At 35.7% G+C, this 17366-nt stretch overlaps 1 long non-coding RNA gene across 1 annotated transcript in view; it reads right to left on the bottom strand.

The window, feature by feature from the left end:
- LOC106506120 overlaps positions 1-17366 on the bottom strand; it is a 348395-nt gene that overhangs the window by 15405 nt on the left and 315624 nt on the right. The window contains exon 3 of the long non-coding RNA XR_002338525.1: positions 4702-4856. This is a non-coding gene — a long non-coding RNA (uncharacterized LOC106506120). The remainder of the gene's footprint in view (positions 1-4701; positions 4857-17366) is intronic.

The following is a 17366-nucleotide window of genomic DNA, read 5'->3' on the forward strand; positions in this document are numbered from 1 at the left end:
TCAAATTCAACACATTCTCGTATATACTGAGGTTATTTATTTTTTTTTAAACTGTGCACTATGTATAGTTATTATCTTGACCAAGGTCATCACTACCTGTTAGGAGAGGCTGCCTGTGATGGCCCTGATGTCTTTGCCTGTTCTTGCTCGGAATGCCAAACCTCGAGTCCTAATTGTCCTCTGACCCTGAGCCATTACTGTTGCTGGTCCTGTAGGCAGTTAATTGGCCACTTAATACCACTTAGTACCTGGAGACTTGGGACTATCCTGTTTACAGCTTGCTACCAAATGTTTTGGGTCATGGCCGTGGGTTCTGAAGCTTTAGTGCAGCCCACTGAGTGTGTACCTAGACTCTGGGACCATCACATCCCTGTGTGGGCCTTGGGGTGGAGGACTGGTGCTACCACGCTCATGGTCTGGCTGTTCGCTCTGCAGTGCAGTGACCAGTATCTCACCTTATTCAGATTCATTGAGTCTCGCTGTCTACTTTTTGCAACCACAGAGCTATTGCAGGCCAGCCTGCTTGATAGCTTATCCATGTCCTTATTCCTCCTTACTTCATGAGGTTGGGGTCTTCTGATACAACCCATTCAATGGTCCAAGTTCTAGATTTAACACTATCTCCAATTCTTTCATTGACCTGGATCTTGCCACCATAGTTCCACATGTTAGAAATTCAAAACCTTGCCAATCCAAGGTTATATCCTCTATCTTGTTTTTCCACATCTTTCCTAAGGTTATTCTCCTTTGCTGAGGCCTATTCATTTCAGAAGGTCTTATAATTTAGTGATGCCATGTGGGTCTAAGAAAAAGAGTCTGCATTTGAATCCCAGCAACATTACTTGCAATCTTTATGAGCTTGAAGAGTTTCTTAACATTTTATTATCTTGTACTCCTCTGAAATAAAATGGAGTAAGAATAACTAATATACAGGACTGTATATTGTAAAGCACTTGTAACAGTGCCCAGAGAACAGTAGAAGCCCGGTAAATGTTAACAATCATTATTATTTTCACCATGAAATGCAGCCTTATGGTTTTCCAGCCACCACACAGTCTTCAGAACCACATCACTCACATACTTAAAGGCCTTCCTGCTGACTTGACTACAGATATGAAAGCAAAAGTCCAAATCTTTGGGCTTTCAATGTCTAGACTCCTTTTTTTTTTTTTTAAGTCCTCTTTGCACTCATGTAACATCTGTCTTTTTCAAATGTGACACATCATTTTGTTTCCCTTATATGAGCCCCTCCTTGTTTGTCTGTTTTTTCCTCCTTTTTCTTTAATTGCTTATTACTAGCCTATGTCTCAGCACACTGAATGAAACAAAAAGATGTGATAATATATCCTTAATCAATACATGAATGAAAAAAAGGAAAGACAGTAAGATACAGAGAAAAGAAGAGCTTTAGATAAACCTGTTAAGAATTTATTCACTGAGCAGGAATTATTTTCCAAAAGAAGATCACAATGACCACAGTTTCTATGGTCTTATATAAATATATATTTATATATAAATATAAAACAGTGAATTTTTATATATACATTCTATATATAAGATACACAACACTATATATACACACTTACACACATACATGTATATGTTATATATAGTGTTATGTGTATGTGTGTATATATATATGTATATATGTGTGTGTATATATATATATACACACACACAAAATATTTTATCTTAGGAGGAGCAAAAATTCCTGGATAATACTTATGTTTTTACTTTCATCCTCATAATTCTCTTTATTGTTGTTTATAGTCTAAAGAGACAAAATCAGAATTGGTACTATTCCTGGGATTTGAACAAGATTTCTGCATAAGTTTATATCAAAAATATTTATTTACATGTAGGGAAAACATATGCCCAGCTTTGCCCAGGGAAATCCTAGTTTAGTCATGTTATTCAGTATAATTATTAATAGCTCTTTCTTTCACTCTCAAAAGCATCTCAGTTTTGATGATAAATCATATTGTCATACTAGTCATATGGAAGTTTTATGATTAAGATTGTATAAGAAATCAAATAATTATAGTCAGATACTATTTACAAGGGTGGAATGTGTACCTGATCCATCAGAGACACTGATTGAGTGTTCTTTATGTAATAAGCTCAGAATTATATGTGCCCTTGAATGGTGACCGGATAGGAAGACATCCTGCTCCACACATTCTCTCCTCCCACTTTAACTTCCTCTGGGACTGGTTTACCCAACCTGGATAGCAAGTCAGGTAAAAGGCTTCAAATCAGTGATTTTATTCTGATTCTCAGAAACTTCACCTGGACTTTCTTAAAGGAAAAGTGAATTTATTGCCTTACATAAAGAAAAAATTCAAAGCTACCTCACTTCAGGAATAGTTGGCTATGTGTGTTCAAACAATGTTATCAGGAAGCTCTCTTGACCTCTCAAGGTGTGCTTTCTGCTCTGTTAGCTTCGTTCTCAGGAAGGCTTTTCCCTCATGGAGACTCCCTGAAGACCCAGACTGACATTCTTGTAACTACAGAGCCATTTGAAAGAGATTTTCCTGTTGACTCTAGCAAGTCTCAAGATTCATTTGTTGTCGGTTATGATTCCATGTAACCAGAAGAAGGAGAGATTGAATAGGCTGTCTCTTCAGGCATGAGTCATATACCACCTCTGAATAAGAAGCATGGGTGGGGGTCAATCAATCTAAACCACCTGGTCTGAGGTTATGAATTGTTTCCTAGGAATAAGGAGGGGCTTTTAAACCCACTGACAAAGAAAAAACAAAAATCCCCTCCCCCGAATCAATGGGGAAATGGCAAAAACTGAAAGGTCATAACCGACCCATGTTCACCTGTTAAGCCTCACTACCAATGGTTCTATGATCCTATATCTGTCAGGGTGGACTAGTTTCTGTTTATTTCTTCATATCGTGGATGCTAATTTCTTATTCAACATACAGGCATGTGTCTGTTTGTGCTTCCCCCCGCCAACCCCTTTAAATCTGAATGACTCTCCTTCAGGAGTAACTCAGGGTTCCAGGCTTCTCGTATCTTGAGACTCAGCATTTCAAATTTTCTCCAACCAACCACAGCCAGGGGAAGGTATGGAGGATGGGAGGATGCATAGGAGAGTATTCAGGGGTAGAACTGCAGGCTCATATATGACTTCCACACACATTTTATTGCTCGTAACTTAACGAACACAGCTAAACCTAACTGCAAGGGGGACTGATAAATGTCATTCATCTCTGAGCACAGAAGGAATTTGGATTTCATTCATTGAATCTAATAAGTTAATTTCTTCTGAGGTCCTAAAAATAAATCTATGATCTAATCTGAAACATTAGCTTGTTGCCTTGTTCTCTGTGTCTGCGTACCAGCCTTTATTATAGAGCCAGTACTTTGAGATGGGAAAGTCTGATAACTTTAGAAAGATTCCCTCAACTACTTATTGTCCAGGGAAGTAGATTACTCCTTGTCTACTACTTGTCTAGCTCTTAGGTCCCCATGTCGTGATCTGTCAGCCCAGACTCCCAACCAATACTTGTCTTATCCTGGAGGTCATGTTTTTATTTCAGGTGAGAGTCTGTTCAGATAGGCCAACCCTTATCAAAACTCTCTCACCAAACTGACCACAGTAATTCCCTTATAGTGCTGGTTGTTGCTTACCAATTTGTTTTTACTGCAGGAGCCATTAAGTGTTTACTCTCCCAGGTTTAGCAATTCTTATGACAATATTTCCAGGCTTGCTTTAGTTAACAGGCTGTCAACCCCTTGATAACAATCCCAATTTACCACTCAGCTGTAAATATTGTCTCCAGGCAAAACTTCGCCTACATGGCCTGAGCCCTGAAGCAATTTTATTTTTATTCATTCTAAATAAAACTTGAATTACTTACTGTGGGTAGGTGGGTGAACAAAAGGAAGAGGGTGAGAAAGGAGAGGAGAAAGAGAGGGAGAGAGAGAAAGAGAGGTGAGCACAGTCTTGGAAATCTTTTAAAGAAGGAATAAGATAAAAAGCATGTGACTTCCTGTCAAAGGATAAGGTAAGTCAGATAATAAAATAAGTAGGAAGATAAAACATAGAGCTAAGAAACTATAAAAGACAAGTCATAACAGAAAATGTGCAGAGAAAAGATTATTGAAAGAAATGAGGTGGATTAAGTAAGAAACATATGTTAAGCACATGTCTCTGTTTTACCAATTTCTCTTTCTTACCAGCAATCACTGAATTGATAAGCAAGCATATGAGTACCTACTATTTTATGGGACATATGTCTCCATGAATGTATGTTTTGAGGTGCATATATCACTTGTGCATTAAGTGGCAAGTGGGTAGGACAGATTCTCAGAAGAGGGAAGAGTCTATACCAGCTGGAGAAATGAGGAAAGGATTTATGGTAGAAACAGGGATCAGCTAACCCATGGAATCAGGGGGTCACCAAAAAAAGGAACAAGGGTTGTAGGCACTCTCATCACAGAGAAGCACAGAGACACCCAAAGGCTGGAGTCAGTCAGGAAATCTGCAGTCCACAAGCTTCAGTGGATAGAATTATTTGATGGAGCAGCTTAAGGAAATAGAGAACTATAAATCTATGATCTAATCGGAAACAGTAGAGAAAGTAAAGTAGAAGAAGGTGAATAAGAAAACAACATAGAGGGGAAAAGGAATAAAAGAAAAATACATGGAGAGAGAAAATGACAAACCAGCTTTTGGATACTTACACATTTTCTGGGCCTGGACCCTCCTTGTTGCTCTCACGTGGTACTCCCAGGAGTTAGCCCTGCCCTTAGGCTGAGCTTCCATATTTGTCCACTTGATGAGATGTGGGCAGAATAACTCCAGGCTGGTCCTGGGCTAGATGTCCCGAACCGCAGTCCTGTTGGCAATGGAAACATGTTCTAAATCTGAACATATTCAACTGAAATGTTGGTGTTAAAATATAGGCAATGTATGTAAGAAGTTCCCAATCAGATTTTACTTCTTCTGGAAAATCTTTCTAGATAACTTTTTTAAAGTGGAATTTATTGCTTTTTAAATAAAATATAGTTGACTTACAATGCTGTGCCAATTTCTGCTGTATAGCAAAGTGACTCAGATATATATACGTAAGGGGGACTGATAAATGTCTCCCTTGCGACTTTTTTCTTTTTAAATATTATTTTCCATGATGGTCTATTCCAGGAGATTGGATATAGTTCCCTGTAGGACCTTATTGAGAATTTTTAAAATGCATCACACCAGAAATTTAAACCACAAAAAGTGTATTTTCTCCAATCTAAACAGGATTCAAATAAATTCAGGAGGAGTGGGTTGTGGCCTAATGATTTCTTGAGCACCTCATAAAGTAATTACCATTTTAAAGATCAGCCATCAGCGTTGACTTGGGGCAAAAGTGGTGTTCATCACATTCTTCCTCATAAAGGCCAAGTGCCCTAATGCCACCTATAGTCCTAGGTTTTCATAGCTGGATTCTGCTTTACTGTTCTTTCTTCATCCTTCTCTACTCATATGTACACTTCTGCAAGCTGAGCCACTTTTCGTACCCTGAGTAATAACCTGCATATCCTCGGTTTGCATCAGGCTTTTCACTCTTATAGGAACATTCACTCCATAGCCTTCATTTCCGTTCCCCTCAACTCTCTTGCGAGGCTATCTTTATTCAATTATTCCACTGGCAGGGATCAGCTCTGAAGCACGAACTGCCCATGACCTGCTAGGAATAGGCTAGTTTTTTTTTTTTTTCTCTTCTGGTTGTGAAATAGATGAATAGATCTGGCTTACATAAAATGGTTTTTAAAAGATAGATCATTATTTTCCACATAAAAATGCATTTCTCTTTCATGCAACATTTTGGGCTTAAACAGTTCAGAATTGGAATTTGGAGTTCTACAGTGTCAGGGACCCAGGTATTGACTATATTATTTTCTTCCAGTACTCATCTCTTATCTACATCTGTATGGTCCAAGAGAGCACACATCCACACCCACATCTCGTCCAGTGGCAACTAGGAAATTGGCAGAGAGGAGGTCTCACTGATTTAAGGTTACAACCCAAATGTATTACCTATCATCACCAAAAACATACCATTGTCAAAGGTATTGCATGTGGTACAATTAGCTACAAAGGGTGATTGAAAAATGCAATCTTTATTTTACGTGGATGGGTGCCCAGATACAAAACAAGAAAAAAAAAATAAGCTTTTTGGGAGGGCATCATGTAGTTTGTTACATTCTTTTTTTTTTCATTTTTTAAAAGTTTTATTGAAGTAAAGGTAATTTATCATGTTATGATAATTTCTGCCATACAGAAAAGTGATTAAATTATACATAAACACATACCCATGTTTTTTCAGATTCTTTCCCCATATAGATTATTACAGAGTATTATTGAGTAGAGCTCCCTGTGCTATACAGCAGGTCCCCATTGGCCAACCATTCTATATACAATACTATGTCACATTCGTGTATATACGTGTGCGTGATATACATGTATATGTATATGTATATGTATGTATGTATACTATATATATCTCTAATTTCCTATCTTGTCCCTACCACATTATATCTCTGCTGTAGGCTGAACTGCGTTGTCCCAGATTCATATTTGAATGTTAACACCCAGTACCTCAGAGTGTGAATATATCTGGAGGTAGAGTCTTTAAAGGGGTGATTAAATGAAAACCAGGTTGTTAGGTAGACCCTAATCCAATCTGACTGGTGTCCTTACAAGAAGAGGAATTATGGACACACAGAGACACCAGGGGTGCACACAGAGGAAAGACCAATTGTCATGGACTGAATTGTATCTTCTGCACATCCACATGTTGAAGTCCTAACCCCCAACATGACTGTATTTGGAGGGCCTGTAGGTGGCAGTTAGATAAAAAAGGTCATAAGAGTAGGGAAGCAGAGATATCAGGAAACTGTCTCTCTCACTCTCTCCACAAGCACTCAAAGTGGAGACCATGTGAACACACAGGGAGATGGTAACCACCTGCAAGCCAGGGAAAAATCTCTCCCGAGACGCCCATCCTGGGACTTCCAGCCTCTGCAAGTGAGAAAATCAATTTCCAGTGGCACCCAGTCTGTGGTATTTTACTATGACAACCCTAGCAAGCTAATAAAATTACAATCAGCAGTTTACATCCTAGATCCTTTAATGGGTCCTTGTGTGACTGGGAGCTATATTCTAAACACTTGGTATTGCATGCATGCACTTTTTGAAATTAGTTTTTATATTCACACACAATGAGAGGAAAATCACAATGTAGAGAAAAATGAATTTGTATCAAGTAAACCCAGGAATCCAGTGCCAAAATCAAATTTACAAGATTTTCATAGTAATGAAAGTCTTATTTTCTTTGACTATAGTTTGACTATATATAGTACATATAGCATGTACTCTGGCTTCTTTTGCCAGGTATTGACTGTGAGATTCAACCCTATTGCTGTGTGCAGTTATAGTTCACTCATTCTCATGGAAGTTCAGCATCTCAATGTAAGAATATACCACAATTTATTTAATTGCTATTGGAAATTCTTGTGCAGACATTTTGGAGGCTCAGAATTTCTCTTAGGTAGATACCTATGAATAGGATCATTGCATTGTAAAACATGCATATATTTAGTTTTGGTTGATGCAAAGTACATTAAATGGTGTTTTAACAGATTTACACTCACACCAGTGGTGATGTAATATCACCTATATGTAATATCCTCTGTATTTATCATTTTAGTAACTTTGTTTAGGATGTGTACAGGTATTTCATGAAGGTTTTAATTTACATGTCACAATGACTTATGAATTTGAACATCATTTTACGTGGTTATATGCAATATCATTCTGTGAAGAGGTGCTTCAATTATCTTATCCATTTTCTTTTGGGTATTAGCCTCTCAATCATTAGTTTGAAGGAGATATTTGTGTATTCTGGTAATGAGTAATTTATTAAATAAATGTACTGCATTTTTTTCTCCCTGTCTGTGGTTTTCTTTTTCATTTTCTTAATAACATTGTTAAATGAATACAAGTTCTTAATTACAATGTCTATATTATTAGCATTTTATTTTGCGGTTTGTTTTCTGTTTCATATTTAGGGAAACTTTGCTTTCCTCAAGATCATATTTATTTTTTAGAAAACACACATTTTAAAATATTTAATTTGTGATCGATTTAAAATTATTATTTTTTTGTCTTTTTAGGCATATGGAAGTTCCCAGGCTAAGGATCAAATTGAAGCTGCAGTTGCTGGCCTACAACACAGCCACAGCAATGTGGGATCTGAGCCATGTTTGCAGCCTATACCACAGCTCATGGCAATGCTGGATCCTTAACCCACTGAGTGGGGCCGGGGATAGAACCCTCATCCTCATGGCTACTAGTCAGGTTCATTACCACTGAGCCACAGTGGGAATTCCCATAATTAATTTTTTTAATGCATGGTGAAAAGAATGGTCAAGGTTATATTTATCTCTCTATATAACTATATCCATATCTGTATGTCTATCAATAAACAGATAGATCTATAGATATGGATATGGAAAAGATGACCTGAAAACACTTATCGAAGAGTCTCCTTCACTCATAAAATGTCTTTCAGTTAAAATATTTTAAATTTTATTGTATTTCAGTTTTGCAATAGTTTATTTTTCTTTTTGAAAAAGAATTTGCCAATTTCAAGACTACAAAGATAGTCTATGTTTTAAAAATGATTATTTTTTATTTGAAATTTAAATTTACAACATATCTGGGACGGATTCTTTAAATTTCTGGATGGCAGAGTTCTATATGCATATTTTTAATATGGATATCTCTTTGAATACCATCATTTATTGAAATATTTATCCTTTTCTATTTACACTGCAGTATTATCTTTTACATAATAAAAATCATGTTCATTGTGGGTTTGTTAATAATTTTTCTCCAGTGTTCCAGTGGTTGAATTGTCAACATCCGTGCCAATATCACACTCTTTCTATCATTGTAGCTTATTACCAACTATTTTGATCTGGTAGTGTACTTTATCCAGGTTTATTCTTCTTAAAGTCTATCCTGGCTTTTTTTTCCCTTTCAGTTTGAATTAGGAAATAATGATTGAATTGAATTTACAGAAAATTTTGAGAAAAATTGAATTTTCCGCATTATCAATTTTTTCAATTCATGTAAAAATAAATGTACAATTATACAGCTTAAAAAATTATAACAATGACATTTGTGGGTTTCTGCATAGAGTTTTGAGCTTTTTTAAAAGACTTACCACCAAGTTGTTGATGTCATTTGTTGCCAGTTAAAATTGGATTAATTTTTAAAATTTATTCTTTTTATTGCTGATATGGAAATAAAATTGACTAATACATCTAGACTAAGTGCCTTGCTAAATTTATTTATAAATGGAATCATTTTATATAGATTTCTTTTATATATTCCAAGGGCATAACCACCACTAGATAAAACTGATAAAGTGTTTCTTTAAAAAAAACTTTTCCAGTGTAGGCTTCCTTATTTTTGGATACCTTCTTGAAATAGTTAAAATCTCCAGCATGATTTTAAATGAAAGTGACTATAGATGATATGTTTTTATTTTTCCATTTCTTTGTGGGAAGTTACTTAACATTTCACCACTGATAATGATGTGTGCTTACATTACTCTTATTTTTAATATTTGTATAAATATAAATGATCTACTGTTTTTAATCTTCACACTGATACCAATTTTCCTATGTCTTTTGTATAAGCGCTGATGTGGCATGTTACATTATTGTCATCAAAGAGCCAACTTTTTCTTCTTTATTTTATCACTGATTGTTAATTTTTTTATGCCATGATAGCTTCATGATTTCCTTCATATTCTTTGCGTGTGATTTGCTGTAATTTCTGGTCCAGCTCCCAAAATGAAAGCATTAATCAAGGCCATGTGCCAGGATGTTTTCCATTTGCCAAATGCCTGACTCCTTCACTTCTGAGTAGTGCCAGTCCTGGAATTCCTCTTTGCCGCCAGAACTTCCCCAATAGACATCTTGCCTGGACCATGGTCCTCTAGTTCTCTAGTTTTTTCAAGACCTTCGGGTTGATCCTTCAATCCTTCCTCTGGATGTATCCTCAGAATTAAAAATATGGGTCTATGTTTAGAGCAGCCTAGCTCATCCTGCTATAAATACAATTTCCTGTCATGCCCTCTGTGCATATTTGATTATTATTATCATCATGGTGGGCAGGCTGACTACGAGCACTCTTTTCTCTTAAATATAAGCATGACGACTGCTTCCTCTACCCCCTCCAAAACAATGAGCTCTTCTGTGAGTGTACAGACACACACACAAAGAGTTGATTCTGAGCAGGCTGTGCTGAGTGCTTGGAATATGTGGCAAATAAGTTAATGTCTGGGATAGAAGGTGCTTCAAATAACAAGAATAAATGAGTGAATAAAGGAATGACATGAAGGATGTGAATGTATCTCTTGTCTATTTGAGTGAACATTTATTCAACAAATATACGAGGGGATGATGTGAGTTCTTCAGCTTCAGAAACAGAAAGTGGGAAAAAAGTAAAGTATGTGTAAATATGCACAAGATATAAGTTCTTTCTTCCACTGATTCACTACTCAATAAAATGGAAAAGACTTACAAATAATACATGGCAACATGAGAATACTGAAATATGAGTGGTGTAAAACATGCATGATGGCAATGTTTATTTATTAATATATAAAAATCTTGTATTTAATTAATTTGTATTGAATTACTAATCTGTGTGAAGAACTGTGACTATCACTTGAGAATAAAAGAGGGAAGTACAGAAACGTCAATGACATAATTCCTTGCTTAAATGACTTAGCATCAGAGTTCCTGCTGTGGTGCAGCAGAACTATTTAATCCGAATAGTATCCACGAGAATGCAGGTTCGATCCCTGGCCTTGCTCAGTGGGTTAAATGATCTGGCATTGCTGTGAGCTGTGGTGTAGGTTGCAGACACGGCTCAGATCATGGGTTGCAGTGGCTGTGGCACAGGCCAGCAGCTGTAGCTCCAGTTCAACCCCTATCCTGGGAACTTTCATGTGCCATAGGTGAGGCCCTAAAAAAGGAAAAAAAAAAAATGACCTAGCATCAAAACAGGAAGAAAACGTGTGCCCTAATAATCATAAAACATAAAATGTTTTATATAGATATATATATAGATGTATCTTATGTATTATATACTGCAATTTATTCTTTGATTCACTAAATGCAACTAGCATCTATTAGGTCTCATCTTACATTGGATATATATGTAAGACACACTATTCATCTGAAAAGAAAGGATTCCTGCTCAATTATTAGAGGCAAGGTAAAATTTTCTAGGAGGCAATATTTAATAGGATAGGGTCTACATAAGCAATATACAAAGAGAAGCATTCAAAATAGAATAAATGGTGTAAATAAAAGTGAAGAAATAGGAGAAGTAAATGTCCTAACACACATTTTGTCTAATTTGAATGTGAGAAAAATGATAAAACAAGAAGTAACAAAGGGAGATTGGGAATAAGAAGAAAGACTGTTTAAGTTCCCAGCTTTTTCGTCATTATAGAATAATTCATTTTAAGGTGAATCCACTGGTATTCCTGGCATTGAACATTTTCAGATCAGTTTAATTCAACACAATGCAATACCAACTAGAACTTTGATTAAATGCAGTATTTTTCTAAGAATGAATTAACCTGTGGTCATGCTGCACAGTTTCTATTACCTATTTAGCAGTTAGCAGTTAGCATTCCTAAGTCAGTTAGTGTAAGCAGAGCTATGACTCCAACTTAGGTCTTTATTCATAGTGACACAAAATGAAACAGTTATCTATGGGGCCCTGAGGCCATACTATCTCCATTCTGGCAAGGAAATTTTCTCTGGGAGATAAAATATTCAGAGAGTCATATTTCTTCTATGTGATAGGTCCTGTTTGACAGAAGAATAGACTTAAAGGAGAATACACCGCAAAGTCAGAATGTCATAGAAGAAACCTTGCTCTGTATCAGGAAAGAGGTATGAGTGGGTGCAGAATGACTCAGGATGAAAATGAATATGACATTTCTACCGTGGCTCCCATCCAGGAGAATGCATTGCGTTCTCTCAAATTCTGCACAGCCCATGGGTGGGTAACGTGACCCCAGAAGGAAGCATGAAAATCCAGTTATTCAGATGATCACATTTTAATTCTAAAAGCTACATATTAACTCACTTAATTGGTTCTCACTTGGAATAACAAAAATTGCAAAATATGAGGTTTCATATTTATTAGTCAATTGCAAGCAATAATTCCAGTAAAACGTAACTAAAGAAAAGTATTTTAAATGCTCAGAATCTTCATTGATATGCACTTGCATAAAATTATGTTTGCATTGAATGAAAATTTAAAAATACTTGAGATAAGCATAAAGAAAAGAAATTATTCTTAAACGTACCATCTAAAAATAATCCCTTTACATACTTTTCTACCTCTATAGTTTTTAAAATGGATTTAATATAACTTTTTAATACAACTAAATGTGAACATATTTCTACATCTATAAGTATATTTATATGACATCATTATCAACTCTATCATTTTCCATTGTGCTGATGTCATAATTTGTCTTTTTCTTTCTGGTTTACTTCACTTAGTATGAAAATCTCTACTTCCATCCATGTTGCTGCAAATAGCATTAGTTTGTTTTATTATGGCCGAGTAATATTCCACTGTATATATGTATCACATCTTATTCCATTCATCTGTCAAGGGACATTTATGTTGTTTCCATGCCTTGGCTATTGTAAATAGAGCTGCAATGAACACACATGTATCTTTTTCAATTAAAGTTTTGTCCGGATATATGCCAGGAGTGGGATTGCTGGATCATACGGTAGTTCTATGTTTAGTTTTCTGAGGTACATCCATACTGTTTTCTGTAGCTGTTGTACCAATTTACATTCCCACCAACAGTGAAGGAGGATATCCTTTTCTCCATACCATCTCCAGCATTCATTATTTGTTGACTTGTTAATGATGGCTATTCTGACTGGTGTGGTGGTAGTGGTACCTCACTGCAATTTTTATTTGTACTTCTCTAATATTAGTGATGTCGAATATTTTTCATATGCCTGTTGGCCATCCGTATGTCTTCTTTGGAGAAATGTCATTTAGGTCTTCTGCCCATTTTTCAATTGGGATGTTTTGGTTTTTTTGTTGTTGAGTTGCATGAGTTGTTTCATTTTCCTCTGTATCGATGTCATAATTTATTTAACCAGTTACTTATCATTGGACAGCATGTTGTTGAGGATTTTCCAATACAATCAACAATGCTGTTGTTATCATTTATTTGTTGTATATATGTTTATGTATATATACACAAATACATAAATATATATAAATATTTCTTTACACACTTCTTCAATTATAAGGATAAATTTCTAGGATATAATTATAGAATTATTGGATCAGCAGGTCTAAAACATACATTTTAAATAAATTTCAGCTAATTAATACTTTTATATTTCCTTTTTTACCACATGCTGTGTACAGCTTTAACTTATGCCATGAGTTCACACATAGATATGCATGTTTTCATGACAACATGAAAACCATAAATACAAAATAGACTTCAATTCTGTTTTTAGACTTGCATAGTCTTGGTTAATTTACTTCGGACGTTCATCTCTCTTTGCTAAATTGATGAGATAATCCCAGTGTTACTAGCTGCTGAAATAACCAGTACTTGTGATGGTATATTTGGACATGAGGAGCTTTAGGGAAAAAAAAAAGTAGAAAATTTTGAGAAATCACTGCCTAGGCCTGGACCACAGACGACTCGTTCCACATTTTCAACAGCTTCATGAGTTCAAAATTTCTGGAGATGTTAACACAAAATTCATCTAGGACCAACGAATTCTTAGATTCCTGGCAGACGAAATTTTAAAACAATAGAAATTCATGATGCTTAGACCAACCACAGGAAAACAAAACCCCAGGGTTATATTTTTTCCCCAAATTTTCTACTGGGTAAAATGCACAAACATATAATTTACCATGTTAACATTTTTAAGTGTATAGTTCAGTGATATTAAATGCACATGAAATGTGCTAACAATACCATTGTCCATCTCTAGAACTCTCTTCTTCTGGTGAAACTTCAACTTTATACTAATTACACAATAATCTTCAACCTTCTCTTGCCATCAGCCCCTGGCAACTGCTATTGTACTTTCTGTTTGTATGATTTTGACTGCTCTAAGTACCTCATGTGGGTGGAATCATACAATATTAATCCTTTTGTGACTGGCTTATTTTACTTAGCAAAATATCCTCAAGTTTCATTCATGTTGGAGCATATGTCAGACTTTCCTTCCTATTTAAAACCAAATAATATTCCATTGTGTGTATGTACTAAATTTTGTTTATCCATCCTTCATCAATGGATGCATGAGTTGCTGCCATAACATTATTGTTATTTTATAAAACAAAAATATGATAAAAATGAGATAAGATTAAAATATAAGTATTAAATTGAGTGTATAGGATGTAATCAATCATCTTTTAAAATAAATCAAAAGTAAAAGGAAACAATATAAAAAAGACACAAAATAACTATGAAAATTGTCAAAGAAGAAAAATGACAAATGTCTATAGAAAAAATAATGTATTTGAAAAAAAACTGTGAAAAAATCTTTAACACTGTAATTCAGCAAGAAAAGAAGAAGGTAAAGACAATAGAATGTAGGAGGAGGGAAAGAGGGGAAAAAGAGAGATGAATCATAAAACAAACCATTAAAGTAGAATATAAATTCAATGGTAAACTAGTAAATTTAAATTGATTACACTTTCATGTTTAAAAAATGTGTTGGGAGTTCCTGTCATGGAGCAGCAGAAACGAATCCAACCAGGAACCGTGAGGTTGCAGGTTCGATCCCTGCCTCACTCAGTGGGTTAAGGATCTGGGGTTGCTGTGAGCTGTGGTGTAGGTTGCAGACATGGCTTGGATCTGGCGTTGCTATGGCTCTGGTGTAAGCCGGCAGCTACAGCTCCGATTAGACTCCTAGCGTGGGAACCTCCATATGTCGTGGGTGCGGCCCTAAGAAGGACAGAAGACAAAAATAAATAAATAAATAAAACAAACAAAAAAGCGTGTTCCGGATTTTTAAACAATCATTTCATACACTAATAATAAGAAATACACTTAATGAAAATAGGAGAAAAATAAACCAAATAAATACTAAGCAAAAATCCAGTATATTCATAATGACATCAGAGACAATTCATTTGACTAAAAAGTTTCCCAATAAGTAAGATATGCATTATAAAGTTGTGTTTTATGCTCAAACACAGTCTGGTCCCAGAGATCCTGGTATTAAAATAAATGTAGACCTTTGCATTTATGGATAGTCACATAATAGTATCTTACCAGTAACAATCATATTTATAGGAAAGTACAATGTGTATTCCAGGGACATTGCATACTGGGAAACTGAAATAGCAAAAAATAAAAATAAAAAAAGATTAGTTGCATTAAGAATTAGGCATAGATCCTTTCGATGTCATCTGAGTATCCCACCCAGCTTAAGAATTTTTACTTAGAAAACACCTCAGGCCAGGGACGTAAAAAAGCTGGTGCTCACTCTGAGCCTCACAGAGCTTTCTACCACAGTCCTTAAAGCAGTGCCAATACATAGACTTTTGATCATTCATTCATTCATTCACCTATTTAATCCTTATGCACCCTGGTCCTATAACTAAGCACGACACTATGGAACTTCTTCAGGACAGACTCCTTCCCCCAGGTCCTCTGTTTTAGCTCCTCTCTGAAGTACCTAGACAATAGTACCTGATGCACATTTCCAGAGTTGTTTTGCAGATGCTAAAATCCCACCAATGGAAGAAATTAATTACTAGATGTGGTGCCTAAGGAACTCCTGTGACACCACCCTGGTACTTCCCATCAGCCACTCAGAAAATTGTGCTCAAACTTATCACATAGCCTGGGATGTCCTTCCCTCACCTTTCCTTTAAAAATATCTTCCTGGAGTTTCCGCTTAGCGGTAACAAATCTGACTAGTATCCATGAAGACGCAGGTTCGATCCTTAGCCTTGCTCAGTGGGTTAAGGATCCGGCTTGCCATGCACTGTTGTGTAGGTTGCAGACATGGCTTGGATCTGGCATTGCTATGGCTGTGGCGTAGGCCAGTGGCTATAGCTCCAATTCAATCCCTACTCTGGGAACTTCCGTATGTCATGGGTGTGGCTGTAAGAAGACAAAAACCAAAAATAGAAAAGAAAAACCAAAACTTCTGAAATCCACTGGGAAGTGTTTTTTTTGTTTGTTTTTTTGTTTGTTTGTTTGTTTACTTTTAAATACCTTTTAATTTCAAATATGACTAATAAACAGAATAATGCATATAATACCATGTTACCATAACCCAAAGGAAGTAATTTTAAAAAAAATCCCTAGCTGTCAGAAATCCTCTTGAACCCCTCCCAATCACTATTACATATTATATTCCCTATTATATCTCATGATACATCGTCCCTCTTAACTTTCATGGTAATCATTCTCTTAAAAATTTGTAATTTAAATATGCATTTCTAACATTGGACTCTGATTGTTGTCTGTTTTTGGACTTATAAAAATTACAAATGAGAAAGCTCACTGCTAAAGGCAAATAGAATATAAAAGTAGAAAATCACCCATTCACAAGTATGCTATCAAAACGAGCAAGCATGAGAAGAGGAGAGGACAAATGCAGAGCACTGAAAATGCATTTAAAATTAGGAGACCGGGAAGCAAAAACGATTCTATACATATATAGAGAGTTTGGGTGCTTTGAGTCCTCACTGCCCTGGACTCCTTGTCTGGGACCTTACAATAAATGCTGCACTTTCCTTCACCACAATCCGATGTCAGTAGATTGGCTTTACTATAAAGTTTGCTTCAGTAACAATCCTTGGCTGTGAAGGACTATTTAAATTTTGTTTTCCTAGTGGCAATAGTAAGGATTTATGAAGCAACCTTCCTACAGAAATTTCTAGCAGTAGAAAGGATAAATGGTTGACTCCAAGTAAGACCAGATAATGCATCTTTTTCAATTTCCTTATTTTACCTATGGGGCAACTCATATGTAAATCATTCACTTAGCCTCTCCGTTATTGAATGAAACAGTTGATTTGTAGCATGTGTGGAAGGATCCTTATTACAAGTTTTTGATGGACGTGATGGTTAAAGAGTTTGAACAATGAACCCAAATTTAAAATCTATCTCCATGACTTGAAGCTTACTTTGTGACTTCAGTCATTATGTTTACTTCAGTTTTTCAGATTTATAATTGGAATTTCAAGAAGTTAAGACATTTGCACAATTCAAAAGGTAGTGATGAAACTAGTTGAGTTTGCA

This window comes from Sus scrofa, chromosome 14 (genome assembly GCF_000003025.6).
Source record: "Sus scrofa isolate TJ Tabasco breed Duroc chromosome 14, Sscrofa11.1, whole genome shotgun sequence".
Taxonomy (NCBI): domain Eukaryota; kingdom Metazoa; phylum Chordata; class Mammalia; order Artiodactyla; family Suidae; genus Sus; species Sus scrofa.